The 16982-nt window shown below is 36.0% G+C and overlaps 1 protein-coding gene across 5 annotated transcripts in view; it reads left to right on the forward strand.

Moving 5' to 3' along the window:
* The first annotated feature begins 220 nt into the window (after window positions 1-220).
* The window catches only part of LOC139973585 (ectonucleotide pyrophosphatase/phosphodiesterase family member 7-like), a 44448-nt gene continuing 27686 nt past the window's right edge, over window positions 221-16982 (forward strand). Inside the window, exons 1-3 of one of the 5 annotated variants that reach the window (XM_071980375.1) lie at window positions 222-764; window positions 5556-5721; window positions 11503-11559. The gene's annotated coding sequence lies outside the window, so the exon portion shown is untranslated. Of the gene's footprint in view, window positions 765-5240; window positions 5722-7567; window positions 7881-11502; window positions 11560-16982 lie in introns of those variants that run through there. The other 4 variants (XM_071980377.1, XM_071980379.1, XM_071980382.1 and 1 more) reach the window with 4 other exon arrangements.

Genomic DNA, 16982 nt, shown 5'->3' on the forward strand with positions numbered 1-16982 from the left:
ATGAGGCTTGACTTTCTTGGTTATAAAAAAAAGAGAAAATCACGTGAAGTTAAGAAGTTAAGTCATTATTCATACCCAAACAACTTGTTTTATTCCCCGTTATAGGTTAAAGCTTTTGTATCTGGCAGATATTAATCCGCCTGTCATGGCTTTATTCATTATGTGTGAAAAGAAGAAACTTGAGAATCCTAGTAAGTGTTTTGAACCAACAGATCTGAGAATATCTATAGATTCACGTAACCTTCAAAAGCATCATTTTCACCTTGTGAGCTTAGCTCAAAAGGATCTATCAAGAAGAGAAAGGAAAAATTTTCCTCTATTTTAAAAGCCTTTGGCTACTATAAAGTGACAAATTGCTAGATTTTTCAATGATTGTATAGGGTCGCATTATCTTACAGACCCCACAGGCCATATCTATAGCAAAATGAACAGAGTCGTGTATGAAAAGGAATTGTTCCCATATTCAACCTAAGGTTACGTTTCCATTGAACGAACACGTTAGGGAATAGAAATAAAAGTCTCTAAGAAGTGCCACGAAGGTATATACACCCCAGGATCAGTCAAGCGAAGCTTTCACCAGTTACGGTTGAACGCCAAGGGAAAACAGTTGATCGAGTCAAAGTTATTATTTCTATAAGCCTGAAGCAGAAACCTTTCGACAGTATTTGTTAACTAGCAGACTCCCTTCCTTTCAATAGCGAGGAGCCGACAGGTCCTCCTGACATTTACGATTTTCAGCTCGGATCTTTCAAGGTTTAGTACAGGTGAGTAGATTATATATATACACCACTATATCCGTTTGCTTGTTTTATCTGGTGACTTTTCAAACTTAAAAGTAAACAATTCTCTATAGTATTTCGATTTCCCTAGTTAACATACACAAACACTTATTGATTTATTAATTAATTGTTTATTATTTGTTATAATAGTTTGACATTGGCGCCAGGGGATTGTTCAACAATAATTGAATCTATAGGACTGCGAGAACTTGATTAATGTTGTAGTTTTACATTGAAATATATATGCTACCTGAGCCATGAGGTTTACATAATGTCTTCTATAAGGGGGAAAGCTTCAAAAACACTGTCTAGGGAGTACAGTTGAGGTTAATAACAAACAAACACAACACATACTCTAATTATTACATATAAAGTAACATCTAATTCCACCATCGACTTTGAGGGGTTGGTGGAGTTCCGGTGGGTCATGGCTCCATCCTGATTGAAGGCCATTGGTCTTGTGCCTAACGCATTGGGGACCGCTTGTCTTTTGCAAAGCACGTTCTATGATCATTTAGTCTTTGTCACGGCTGCAAGTTTATACAAATTTGCAAAGAGTAAATATTATTGGTGCTAAACCAGAGTCTGAGAAATCGCTACTCGGGGTTGGGTAACGTTATTGAATTCGACAAAAAATTTGTCTGGACGACGAAATGCTTACAACCGAAGGGTACTGTTAAACAACAAGTGGTTCTTGCTCATTAACCTTCACTTGGTAAAACAAATCAACTAGGGCCGTGTCTTATAATTAAGTTAATTGCAATCTAGTTTGGATTAACGTAATCGTAGGATTGCTTAAACTCTTTATATATTTTGTATTTGTTTATATTTTTTATTATGACCATCAATTTTTAGAGATTAGTTTATCGTACTCATACTTATATAAATAAGATATCAACATCATATACGCTCCAGCATGTTTATAGGCCATATTTGTTTTCCAACGAGAACCCATAGGTTTGACATTATCATCCTACTAGCAGGACTCAAAGGTTAACACGTATAAATGTCATTGGATGAATATCATTCAATGACTAACAGTACTACAATTACACAGACAACTGTCAGCGTTAACAACTCATGAGAATGGACATGTTTTGGACTGGAACAGGAGTGGGTCAGTGCGGTTTATAATGTTGCAATCTATAACCGTTTTTACTGTTAACCCACTTTTATCCACCGTTTGCACTGGTAGGAAAATAATGTTCTGCCCAAAGCTGTCACCATTCTTTTTTTTTCAGAATCAATTTCAGATTGCTTTTTTGTAAGTAACATTTTGCCCCATGTCAGAGATAACGAGCGCCATTTACGAATAGCTGCATATCATGCACTAACCCACCCCCTTCCTTCCCGTTCCCCGCTGGAAGTCGCCACCCCACTCACCCACCTACCCACATAAAAAAGTACGTTTTCTTTCAGAGAAGTTGTGACATTTTTAGGCTATCAAACCTTTAATTTAATGTATATTGCAAACTCAGGAACCTAAAAGGGTTGCCAGATATATCGTTCTCCATGCTATATACCCACATCCTACCATTGGGAACGGAAGATAGTTTGTTATGTTTTGTTATTTCATGAGAGCATTAACTAAATCACAGCTGCAGGACTGTATCTCTTTATCCTTTTCCGTCTGTGTAGTGACTTTTCATTCTCTTCCAGCAAAATTGCTCTCAAGTTTATCACCTTTCCATTTACCGTACGTTTAATCCTGACCCGTCAATCAACTTTACTCTGTCTTCATAGCCGGTGGCTGGTTGAACTCAAACAAAACAATGTTTTTGTATATCTATCAAATACAATAAACGAAAGTTCAAAACAAACCTAACAAAGAAAATATTGAGACTTAAAGAGAAAAAAACCCTTAAAGAATGATAACTGTTGGCGTTACCATAGTATGGTATAGTTATGTGCCTTCCTGTTAACGTCAATGGCGTGACATATCATAGGCGTAGGAACAGGTGGGGTGAGAGGGGCCACTACCACCACTTTCAAAAAAAAAAGTTGGGAGCTGGAGTATATGCTTCTATCATGTAACTTTTTCACCTTAAAATACAGCCCACGGGATGCTAAGTCATTCCGTTTATTCCAATAGATATGAACAAATGAAGTACCAGGCAACAAATAATAAATTGGTCCTTTGACACAGCTATAGTCATATGTCTAATTTTCAAATTAGGTATTTTATTCTCCAAAATTCGACAAGAAAAGTCCAAATGTCCATGAAACATAATGACTGAATCCGTGCAGTTTACTGAAGATTTAAATTTGGACATAAGATAGTAGATATATCCAATGTCCCATTTGGGACACTATGGAGCCTACATAGCTCAAATTCGTCTGGTGATGACCCCAGACTCCAGCGGTTTTCTGCGCCTCTCACTCTTTAATTGCCACTCGCTGGTCAGTGATGGTACATTCATATAACACATCACAGTAGATCGTGCCAACAAGTACGGGGAGTGGTGAAGCTAGCAGTGATCAAAGAGACTATATGCAAATAGTGATACCAAAACTGTAATATATAGGTTAAAATGGAGTACAAAGTTTGAAACTTGATAAATGGACTTATCAACATTTCTTCGACAGTATCGTACAATTATGTTCATGATATACATTTCTTGATAATGGTGATGTATATACCACTACGATGTCCTTATACCGAAACGTTCACACTAGTTGGTGTATTATGGGTATTAACGTCAACTTGCTATAACGTTAGCACAATATTTTAAAGTATGAAAACGTTGTGACTGCGTTATTGTACTCGTGTTGCTAAAGAACCACGAATCCGGTCGTCTGCTTCTCGTTTCTATGTACTTTGTGTATACAGTATCCTGATAAGCTACGTGCGTTATATACGTTTCTACGTGCTACGTGCGTTATATATATATATATATATATATATATATATATATATATATATATATATATATATATATATATAGACGCCGATGAAAGCAGCAGGCTATAGGGTTTAATTAATTAACCAATGACATTTCGTTCATTCTGCATTATTCGTAAATGATAAAAAAAAAGTAATAAATAACATTGGTCGCTTTAAACTTTCTTCGGGAATCTATGATAAGGAAATGCATCGTGAACTTTTAAACAACTAGTTGTCCAAGAAAAGTTAATAGCTTGTAAAATAGCTTATGTACTTATTTGAAGAAAAAAAACTATTGTGTACTCATTGGAAAAATGAAAACATTTCCCTGTTCCTTACTGGTATTGTGGTACAATTTTACGTGGCATAACACGTGTACCTGACATAACCTATGCATATTGTGTAAATTGTGTAACTTTATAAGTGATTTTCCATAGTACGCCATGCATGTTGTTGTTAACTGTGTAACCTTAAGCTACGTGATCTTTCCATAGGACACCATGCATGTTTGTGATAACTGTGTAACCTTAAAGGATTGGTTCAGTTGTCATACATGTTTATGTTATATGAAAGAGGACAATAAAAGAAACACAATGGTGAAAAAAACTGTTCAAATATCTTTTTCGGTTAAAGAGATATTCAAGTGTAAAGTTTTATCAGATTGTGTATAGAAACTGCTGAAATGTGACTAGCTGTGATGTCACATCCTCACATTCCTTTAAAGTCTTTGTTTTTTCTCTAAGTATTTTGTGAGATTCATGACTTTCAACCAAAAGATATGTCAGGAGATCTCATATTTGCCAAAGGAAGCATTTTAGATTAAACATCTGAATAATTTTTTATTATATTATTTTCATGTGTGTTAAAAAATGTAAATAATTTTTACAGAAATATATTCACACATGCTAAGGAAGTGAGGATGTGACATCACACCCTCACAGTTAGTCTTTCTACACCAGTCATTTTCAAAGAAATTTTGATATCTTCAAAGTGTCATATCTCCTTAACAGAGCATGCTATCATGGTAGTTTCTTCACTGTTCTTTTTGTCTTTTTGTGCTCTTTCATACAAAATAGATAAGTCAAACACCTGAACCAATCCTTTAAGCTTCGTGGTCTTTCCATAGGACACCATGCACGTGACACTTGCACGTAAATCGTCCCATCCACTGTTTCAAATCAATACTAAATCTATATTGTAGTATTCACTCCCCAACTATCTGTAAAACTCATCTTAAGTTGTTTCATAATATTTAAATGTTGGCAAATTGGCATACTATAGATGATGCAATTATTGGTTTTCACAGACTTATTTATTTAATTATTGCTTCTTTTTTTCTTTCTTTTTTTCTTAGCTTAGTTTTGTTCCATCTATGTGTATTATAAAACTGCAGGTTTCATTGATCATGCTATTGTAAATCCAGTTCTATTTAACTAACAGTACAATGCAACCCACACAATATTCTTTGTTCCAACTTCAATAGTAGGCTATATGCCCTCATAAAGCAACCTGTAATTTTGTAATATAACTAGTACACCCACTCTCACACTATACTATTGAAAGAACAGATAACGGTGAACTATAGTCGTTTAGTTTCACATTTAAAAGTATCTACTATATATATACATATATACCATGCATACACATATATACTAAGCATACACATATATACCATATTTATGGACAGGTGTCAACCAACCGTTTATAGTTCATATAGTACTAAGGTTCACTGTTATATATAACTCGCTTCGGTTGGTCCAATCAGTTAAGTTTAAATCATTTCACAATAGCCCACTAGATTTCCAGTGGTTGGCCAAAGGAGATTTCCTGGAGTTTAGATAGAACATTGCTAAATCTTTCCTGGCTTATCGCTATACGGTACTTTTTTTCAGGCCGCAAGGTTGTGTTATTTTGTCTTTTCTGCTGCATGTATGCAAAATACATTACAGACAATTTCACCGAAAGCAAAACACAACTTGACTACACTCAATCTAGTCTTCATGACGCTACTAGTTGCACATTCATACACCGGACGTTTCTGAGAACTGAAGCAAAAAGGTAAGTTTATCAAAAGTTTAAAGTATTTAAGCATAACTAAACGTCGTGTGCTTTATATGTTCTGAAACCAATGCTTCGTAATGCGTTGTAATTCGCATTAGTTATACATATTTACCTTTTTTGTTATTAGTCAATTGATGCTGGGCACGAGCTGACTACTTTGTTTTCCTTTCTTTAATTATTACTATATCAAACATTTCCCGACGGGTGATATATAGCGTTTTAGGGGAGGAGGGGGGTGTTTGTGTGTGTGTTGGGGGGGGGGGAGGGTTATACCTATGATGTTTAAAGTAATTTTAGTTTATTTTGTCATCACATCCACACAATTTAAGTACAAGTTATGCAGTACTCGATCAAATTCATTGCGGTAATTTGCCACCTCCGACCAAATGCAAAATATATGTAAGAAAGAAAAACAGGTGTACTGATTACAGTGAAAAACACTGCAGAGGAAGTTGTTTGACTCACTCAAACAGAGGATCATGACTTTCTCTTCCTTAGGATATATCGGTTTACTTTGTAAACATAAGATTGCTTAACTCTATAAGTTGGATTTTTCTATGGGAAGCTAAAAGTAAAATCAAAAAATTCTCAACAGCTGTGTGCAGTGTACGTAAAGTACTGCATTGTCTAATCCAGTCGACAAACATAGCAAGTAAACAAGCACTTGACGAATATTAACGAATCTTGGTTTACTATATAGAGTTATAGACACACGGTAAGTTACATTGCATAGTCTATACATGGGCAGTTGAACAAGAGTATACAGGGACCCATGTGTGCAGGGCTTAACGTGAACATATGGTTGTTGACCCAAATGGGAAGGGTTAATGCACCAAGATTGGTGTTATATCTCTATACTCATTAATATCGACTTTGTTCTAAAATCCAATCTGCATTTGGTTTATTTGCTATTTATCACTGACATGCTCGTTATCGTGTAATTTTCATTAGAAAAATTAAGATTCTTCCAATATCATCCTTCAACTTTCGTGAAATGTTTTCATATGAATGTCACTACCTATGAAACAATAAAGTAGTGCATTTAATTGGTCGGACGGATACTTGTCTGTATTGATCATATCGCAATATGTGTTTCGGATGTTTCGGATGTAAAAACGCCATCCCCCCCCCCCTCCCCTCTCAACCTCCGCTTTATATGCGGACACCCTAACCACTATAGGCTATCGACGCTGATTGTACGTCCAGAGGTTCGAAACTGTTAACTCGTGTTCTAAATCGCAATGCATTGACAAAAAAAATAAAAATAAAGCGGAATAAAACATAACAGTAGTCGAAACAATGACTAATGCCATGCAATAAAATACTATACAAGCGATGTTTTATTTTCGTTTATATGAAATGCTTGCTTCATTTGTTTTTAAGTAAAAGGACTCAGGGTGGATGGTTTCATTGTTTCACCATAGCAGTAGAAAAAATACCTTCGCTATTGTTATGGCTTGCAGGAATCAAGAAAAGATTAAATCAAGGTAACGCGTAAACATTGTCAGAGTTTAGCAAGCTGACACTAAAAAACAATCTAATAACAGCAACTTTCTTAGGCTATTTTGATTAATCTTTCTTTCAACAATGAAACGATTTCTTCTAAATCTCTCTCACGATCAGAAGCTTTTATGCTTATCTCATTTGCACGACTGAGTCAACTTAAAAAAAAAAAACCTCCTCCACTTGCGTGGTTGGTTGGTTGCTCAATAAATTAAACACAAAACAGACTTGATAGCGTAACTGGATTATGGCGACCTCACGAGCTTGATCAACGAACCATTACGGTATAAACAGACGGAAGTGAAACCTGAGTGAAAACTTGAGGATGTATACGTGTTTGCTAGCTTCTTTGTTGACTTTTAGAGTGTAGGCAATGAAAGTTAACTTAGCTTAGTTCAGATCCTAATGTTAAACAACTCGAACCACATAAACACTTGACACTGTTTCTCCAAAGCATTCCCATCCTTTTAAGTTTTGAATGAGGAGAGAAAGAATCGGTGACATATTAACTCGATGAGTCGTGAATTTCGTTCCAGAATCCGAAGTTTAAGTGGTTATTTTCCTTACCGATTTCAGAGGACAGAAGGCTGATTAATCTTTGGTTAAATTTAAAATACTTGTATACTTTCATCGACTTCACCACTGCGTTATAGGTAAGCATTAATTTACCACCAAAAAAAGAGATACTTTATGTCTTTCATTCAAGAAATTGGAGGACAGTAGAAACGTTTTTGTGATCATGCGCAAAGATATCACGGCTAAAAAAACCAAGAAGTGATTACGTTTAATTTTATAGATATCATATTGGCATAAATACCGTGTATCTACAGAAGTGGGGCAGCTGTTAACGTTTAAAAGTTATTATTCCTAATAAAATCTCTTACCATTCAGCACGTACCGCAAATATGAGCCTGAAATGAAGTTAACGTTGCTTTCATAAAATAAAACAATATGCTGCATATGTCAATAGAAAAATTGACAATTCATACCGGACCCCCACAACCTTCTAAAAACGATCAGTTTTGCAATAGCTTCCGTTAAAAACAATAGCTTCAAATATTGAAGCTATATTTTATATCAAGTTATATCTGCCCAATTTTTTATCTGGGCCAGATCTGGATTTTTATATCTGGCCCAGATCTGGGATTTCGGTAAGGGATTGGAGGACAGTAGCAAAGTTTTTGCGATCATGTGTAGAGATATCACGGCTAAAAAAAACCAACAAGTGATTACGTTTAATTTTATAGACATCATATTGGCAAATAATACTTCTATCTACAGAAGTGGGGCAGCTGTTAACGTTTAAAAGTTATTATTCCTAATAAAATCTCTTACCATTCAGCACGTACCGCAAATATGAACCTGAAATGAAAAATATGCTGCACATGTCAATAGAAAAATTGACAAATTGACAAATTATACCGGACCCCCCACAACCTTCTAAAAACGATCAGTTTTGCAATAACTTCCGTTACAAACAATAGCTTCAAATATTGAAGGACAACAAGAATACTGTGCGTAGGCATTCTCCTCATGGTGCTGGCCATTTTCATCGAGATATATAGCATATTGCTAATCAGGCTTGCCAATCACCCATTTCCGCTCAACATTTTATTTGCACGTGAAGCATGCCATTGACACCTTTAAAATAATTTGTTGTCAACTCTCCATATAGTTGACTCGAATTTTGAGAGGCGGAATAGTTCATCAAGGTGCGTAAACAAAGCAAGGCACCCCCTTTGTGTCACAAATTGTATATACTCTATTGTATTGGCATCTTCACACTGTGTGGTATGTGGAGAATGTCTGTTGTCACTACACATTGTAACAACCACGTTGCATATTGCATTACGATATTACGATTTGACGAAGGTAGTTATTTGAATTGCAGCAAGTTGAAACTCAAACATTGATCACCTTACATTTATACAAACTTTATATTACCTGTTTGCTTTTGTAAGACGCCTACATATGCGGTATCGTAATAAAATTGGCCCCCAAGTGATTAATACAGAGATTACATGAACTACTGTAAATCTTAAAGGTATATACTGTCTTCTATGTGTGTGTCGGGGGATAGGCTATATAATTATGTGGTGGAGGTGAGCGATAAATCCAATTGTGTGACAAAATTGGTTCAGTATTTACTTCAAGGAGGAAGTTCCGAATAGCAAAACCCTACTCCACGCACGTATATGTTGTCTTCCAAACCTAATTCCTTTGATACTTGAGGGTATTTATGTTAATTTTTTCAAACATATAATATTAACCAACTGAACTTGTTTGAATTTTGCGTTGAACTTTGCTACAGTCGTGAGATATCATACTCAACCACTAAAGGGAAAAATTGATAAACGTATGATCTTAATTCTTTAGTTTTCCAAATTTGCAATTGGAGGCCGTATCCTCCACCCATGAAAAATGTGCATGAAATATGCGAAGGTCTTACGAAGAGATTAAACATGATAATAGTACGCATGCTCAGAGTACAAGTCGTAGCTATAAAAATATTGTCATAAAAATGACAGGAGTCTAAGTTGGTTATATCATTAACAGAATAGTCCAGAGTACAATTTATATTTGACAAATGCAAAAGACGAGCATATACTTAGCATCGTGGTGAAATTGTGTAACTGAATTCATCGATTGTTGAGTCGAGATATAGTTAGCTGAAAAAAGTCTGGAATTGTCACATGTTGTACCATAAGTGAGCTTGAAGCCAACAGGTGTGATTTCATAGTTTTACACTGACAGAGAAATGTTTTGTCTCCTTTTTCTTTCAATCTCCCACCCCCCCCCCCTCCTTTACATCGGATCTGGTATGGTTCCAACTTTGGTTAAGGTGATGTGAAGTTATCCAATGACCGTAGCGTATTCATATGCAATTGCATAACATTTCTGAAGAAGAAAGTCTGGAAGTATATTTTAATGAAATGCATAAGACATATTTATCGGTGTTCATCTATGACATCATACCTCCTTGGTTGAAGGTCAACTTTGGTACAAAACCCGTCCACTTCAAATGTTGTTTTGTCGAAAACGATACATTGGAATTGAAAGGGAACTTTACCAGGATGCTTAGAATATCTTCCTCTTTTTCAGCCAATTATAGAGTTTTACATTGACTATTCTTCTCAGATTATTTAATATCTAACTGGGCACCGATATTATCTTCTAGGTAATAGTAATTTGTGGTGTCTTTAACGATCCGTTTGAGGATGACGTTATAGAAACTCGTAAGCGTCCTGTTGACAGAATCAGTGTTAAATGCGGTGAGGATTATGACCTTTGACATCAAAACAATGCCATTAGCATGTTACTGTGATCGGGTAGTGATCACGTGATGATGGCCGACAGTTCCGACTTATTAATCCGGGGTTATTTTAAATCCTTTCTTAGTTATTTATGCAGTGAATACACAATGTCATATTCTTCTCATCTGTAAGGAACACTAACGTACGACTTTTTATGTCAAAGTTTCAGGCAACTATTTGGCGTTGATTTGTTGTTTTTGTTCAATGTTCGATTTGACTATTCGAATTCATTCCATTTCAATGTTTGACAAGACAACTACCAACACGAATAACCCCTAAAAGTAGTCAAACATTGTGAAATATTAACTAAATAAGCTACTCAGCCTGGTATATTCAATATATATATATATATATATATATATATATATATATATATATATATATATATATATATATATATATATATATATATATATATATATATATATATATCTATATATATATCTATATATATATATATATATATATATATATATATATATATATATATATATATATATATATATATATATATATATACATATTTAAAGCAAGTGTCTGGTAGACGATATTGTTTGTTTTGTTTTTTCTTTAAATTGAATGCAAATAATAATAACCCTCCGATTGGTGTTAAATCGGTGGAAATATTATTTACTTTAATAAATATTATATTTAAGAGGCAGTGTTTTACCTCGATCTGGTAATTGCTAACTTCCTAGTAATAGTTACTTTTTTAATACTGAGTATAGATTTAATAAAACTGCAGCAAACAAGCCGGCGAGCATTTACGAACAGTAACTTTAAAAGGTTGTAAGATATAGTGCTAAGCAAATAGTGTAAACGTGGAGGGTGCGGGGGTTACTAGCACGCACATACTTGCTGCAAACTTCGTATGGTCATAAAGTAACAAAAGATTGGCAATGCTATATAGTGATCGATATAATTGTGGTTATAACGACGCCATTTTTTTTTTTGTATGAAGGCACTATATGAACCTGGCTTGTCAACAGTGTCACTAGCTATCTCACTCACAAAAGAGGTAGGTTTTCAACTGATTATTGCTTCATTCATAACCTTTCACACCTTTTATGAAGTCATTTTGATATCCAGTAACTCTATGACAGACGCCTCATACCTGCAGTGACTAACCTTGAGTCTTATTGACTTTCCACAATTTCATTTCTAACCTTATCGCGAGTATCATTCATCTATCTTAAGAATTTCGTCTTTTGTTTTACTATTGTTTGTGTGTCTTTTATTCTCTCGTTTTCTCTCTCAAACCATAATCAAGGTTATTTCTATAAGATAATCCATTTAAAATACGATTGACGTAAATCAAAACCACTGCTATTTTTTTCATAAGGCGTAACAATACTTATAGACGTGCAAAACAGAGACCACACAGGAACGTGACTGGGTGCGAAGTTTGCATAGTTCTTTGTAACATATCTGTATATTACTAGTTCTTTATTTCTTGATTTCCAAAATTAACATTCTAAGTTCATTCTTACTGTTACTGTGCTGTATTTGTACTTTAATTGGCGTGGGAGGAGTTTGGGGTAATGAAAGAGAGCGTCCATATAAACGTTATATGTACCATGAAGAGAAAGCTCTTATTGTGACGTCAAGTTTCGTCATTTGTGGACATCATGACGTCACTATATTATTTTAGATTACGTTAACTTCAAGTTCACTTTTAATGAAATCTATTTAAATGGAATAATAAGCTGGCTCGCACTGAGCAGGAAGGGGGGGGGGGGGGGCTGAAGCGGCAAATAACAAATTTACTGTAACCGAAATATGCATCAATTTTGTTTTAAACAAATATTTCGAAAGTGATTTTAAGTTTAGGTTGCGTTTATTTTGATTGAACGTAGTGACTCGAACATTAAAGAAAATGATCTGTCTAATGGCGATGTTTCACCAACCGGTAACCCCTAGTGATCGATCTTCTTATTTAATAAAACTTTAGGATGTACAGCTCCAGGGTGTAATCATGTCTGGTGATGAGGAGGGGGGAGGGGGGGTCATGGCTACAGCGCTAAAGCCAGGACAATTAAGGGGACCGAGAAGCATTGGATACATAACACACTACAAAAGAGTTGAGTCAATTTTATAGCCAGTACTGGATACGTAGGCCTATGTATCCAACTAACGATGGGTAAATTGTTGCTAGTTTGAAGTTCAATGCAGCCAATTTTTAATGTTTGCCCAACTTATTTTTGAGTCTATTGTATTCTATTTTCCGTATAATAAACTTAAAGGAAACGAGGGACTTCAAACTATGGGCCAATATCACATCGTAATAGTCCACCGGGCCCCGCGCGGCTCTCGGCTCTCGGTGCCCACTGGCTGTAATACTATATGGAAGAGTGATACCAAATGAAAGAAAAAAAAGTGTTAAAAATAGGTTCCTTCAAAACGAATTAATACGAAACAATGAAACTGATGTGCATAATTATGATGCCATAGGAATACAAACAGAGGGAAATAATACACACTAGCAAGTACAGTTCACCTCTCAAAAAGGAAACAATATAAGATTGATTTATTGGTTGAAGTATTTTCGGTTGAGATTGACCTCCAAACGTTTTCACTGGATGTATATACTGTTGGGTAGTTAGCGGAATTCAATATGGTAACGTTATTTTGTTCCATGCCGTATGTCTCTGCAGACCACACACCTGGAATAATATTGCACTATAGTCTATACTAAAGCCTGAAACATTTAAGCTTTTACATGCATGGTATAGTTTCCAGCAACTGCACTAAACTGAATATACTGTTTAGGCTACATGAGAGAAATACGCTAGGTAGTTTGTTTGAAGTTAAAACAGCAACAACGAATACTAACGTCAGTGTTCTTTTTATGATTTGTGTTATTTAATTCGATGCGTCGTTCCTTACAAGTTACACAAGTGGAATCGAAGTATATAAACTGTAAATAAAACAATACTGCAGGACGCTTAATGACAAAAAAAAAAACCTTTTGTAAATATTTCACAATCTAAAGAAATGAAGATTAGTTATTTTAAAAGTATGAATAGTCATGATTTTCGTTCTTCTTCTTCTTCTTGTTATCATCCATACACTGCATTTAACTTTGCTAAGGCACTAAAGAGACCGGGGATATGGTGGGGGGGGGGGGCTTAGAGGCTTTTAAGCTATGGATACCGGTCGAATCTTGATGCACATGCCATGTTAAATATCCTATATCATAAATACAATTCTCATTCATGTTATATAAGCACGCTACCACCCCCCCCCCTCCCCTACCAGGGGATATCTTCCTCCGTCACAAAAGTGAAGGGAGAAATAGGAAAAAGTCTATGTACAGACACACACAGAGAGACACGCACGCACACACGCACATAGATTGCAAATAAATCCAGCTGAGCAGATGAGGAAACGGAAAGTGCATTAAGAGGTAGCGTATATGGCCACCACATATACAGCGACGTGTGTACGTCATAGTGATGCGGACTTGTTGTGGTCGCATATAGGTGAGCCCACGTAATCGAGCCACTGAGGTTGGTGAATAGCATCCTCCGGTGATTAATGGTTGATTCTTGAGTGTTTTCTATTGACTTAATTGAACTGAGGACCTACCTCAAACACAAATATTGATCAAGCACTTAGCGAATACATTCTAAGGGATGGTCGAATATGGGCCATTTGAACTAACCAGGAGAAAGTTAAGACGCTATTTTGTTCCGCCTATAATTTGCATGTCAAGAAAGTTGCTTTAAGGTTCCCCTTAATTGCTGTATTTCCTTGAAAATGTTAATTGCCATTACTGGTATCCCCAAATATGCTAGCAAGTCAAATATGGTCACAGATATGTTTAACCTTTAGCAAACATTTTACTATAAAAACCTCAAAGAAGCAGGAGCAAACATGTCCCTTCCCCCCCCCACACCTCCCCCTCACACCCCCACCCCTCACACCTCCCCCCCACACATAATAGCGAGATCACTTTTTGTAGGCGAATGCTGTAACCAAGCCTGTGATAAAGTACCAAATAGAGCAACGTTACATTTCACACATCGGCCTATGCGTGTCTAACCGAATGATCAGCCATAACCGCAACCTAGAATGTTGTGTTCTTTACCGTCACAATACAAACAGATAGATGTATATGTCACTTCAAATTGATTTTACCAAGTGTATCACCATGCCGCAAACCTATTTAATATGATATTGCTTACAGTTTTTCGTGTCAATATTTGCACTAGTTAATACAGAATTTACGCCAATTGAGCTCAGTGATACGTGCGTATAGCGTACACTTTCAATATACAACGTTTGTTCTCGATTGTAATATCATGACGGGGGGCGTGCTAGCAATCATGAAAGCACACACAAAATGATAATATGATACCGTGGGTCATAAAATATCAGTTCAAGAACTTTATCAGGTTAACAAGTTAGTAACGATTGCATCAAAGGTAAAACGAGGTTACGCAATTCTAAAGAGAAGTTTGCTTTAGCTCCTCAAAGTTCTCCGTTCGCTAAGCCACAAATAGGGCAGCTTTTGAAAGTCGGTCAAAGACAGACTTGTCTATCGTGTAGTCTGTTGAGGACATAGAATGCGAGGGGTGGGGACAAACCTTGCGTATGTTTCTACACCCTGCGGAATTCGATCATCCATAAGATAAATTAGACCCCATACGAAACGCATTTGTCAGTGGGAAATTCCCTCATTCTGAAGACCGAAGTACAAAGTAGATTCGGTATTTTTTTTCTGAGAAATCCACTCTTTGTTGCTAAAATTCGCGAGAAGCTCTAACCATATATAGTATAGGACCAATACAAAGTTGCACCGGAGAGGAGAGCCTTCCATATTCCTATTAATGCAACGTTGAAAAAACAACATTCTTTTCTTTTCACATATTTGGAACAGTGGCCACGTCGAAATTTCTGGACACACATCGCGTGAATCAACACTACCCCCCTCCCACCCTCCCCTCCCCCACTTCCACATGCATGCACCCAACACAAATCTAACCCTCGGTATACAAACATGTCACTGAATGTTGCCGTCCATAAAAAGGTGTAATCATAACATAAAGAAAATATATGTGTATGTGTAAATGTATTGTTATATTTTCACCTATATATTCGACTCTGTGAAGTGCATACCCGTGTTACATCAGGGAGTCAACTCCTTGGTTACATCTTCTTCTGTTTGATAAAACAGATGTCAATTTCCGTCCGTAGAAATGAAACATTTAAAACGTGCCCAGAATAAGAGAGAAATGAGATGGAAGCTGCGATATTGCAGGTCGTGAAGACACCTCATTTTCCTTCGGTTCGGGTTACCGGCGCCTCTAGCTTATAAAACCGGCGAGTTCAAAGACAAGTACACGGGCTGTCAACTGTTGTAATCTGAGAGCGAATGTTGCAAAGAGCAATTTCAGCAGGTTTTAGGAATACTTAAAATACCATAATAAGGTGCAACTGTTGATACTTTTAGAACCTGGGGAGCTCAGTGCCTGATAGAACGTAGCTCGCTTTCGATTGCGTAAGTACCTACTCAATTCTTAGAGTGTATATAGGCGTGCTTAAAAGTCTGTCAAAATTTTACATCGATATTGTTAACGTTTTAGTACTTTTTGACATTGCAATGCAATAACATGCAATGCAGGTCATTGGCTCACAAGTCAAGATTCATTGCAAATAAAGGAAAGAGGGTTTTTATTCTTCAGGGGTGGTGGGGGGTGGGGATTTCCTACATGTTATCTTCATAACTATGAAAAAGATTCTGAATGGGTGATATTTGTTTTCTTAGAATGAATTGGAAGCTTTGATATGTACCGCACTATAGCTAGCTGTACTGCAGGATCATTGTGAAATTACATGGAGTTTTAAAGTTCTCATGTCAGTGGTCAGTGATCTTATAAAACCAAATTCTGTGTGTTGGGATTAAGGAAGGATTAAGGTAATTAGGGACTAAAGGCATCATCTCGCCATTTTTGAAAAAAAAACTTTAAAACTTTGAAAAAACACAAGTGTACCATATATATAGTTTAAAACACCTTGCAATCTTGACCAACGAATTCGATGTTGGTCAAAATATTTACAATAACAACACATATTTCTTTGATTAGTAACGTTCTTATTTTCTTTGATTCACTATAAGTTAACGACCTGTCAATTCACCTCCACCATTCCCGTTTGTATTGTAACAGGAGCTAGGCAACCAGTAGGTCAATTCTTTGATAAAGGAAAACAATAAAAGTTGGATATTGTATCCCATACTCCATTGACCTGTTCTTTTATTTTTATTTCTTTCTTTTATTTGTCCGAAATGATACAAATATATAGTTTCAGGCGGAAAGCATAGAGAATTGAAAAGTTTAACAATCGGACAGGTCAAGGTGATTCATAACTTTAAATCCGGACATTGTACTTCGAAATAATTTGCAAGCTTTGATTTCTCGTCGAATAAAAAAATGGGCT

The sequence above is a fragment of the Apostichopus japonicus genome, chromosome 9 (genome assembly GCF_037975245.1).
Source record: "Apostichopus japonicus isolate 1M-3 chromosome 9, ASM3797524v1, whole genome shotgun sequence".
Lineage (NCBI taxonomy): Eukaryota > Metazoa > Echinodermata > Holothuroidea > Aspidochirotida > Stichopodidae > Apostichopus > Apostichopus japonicus.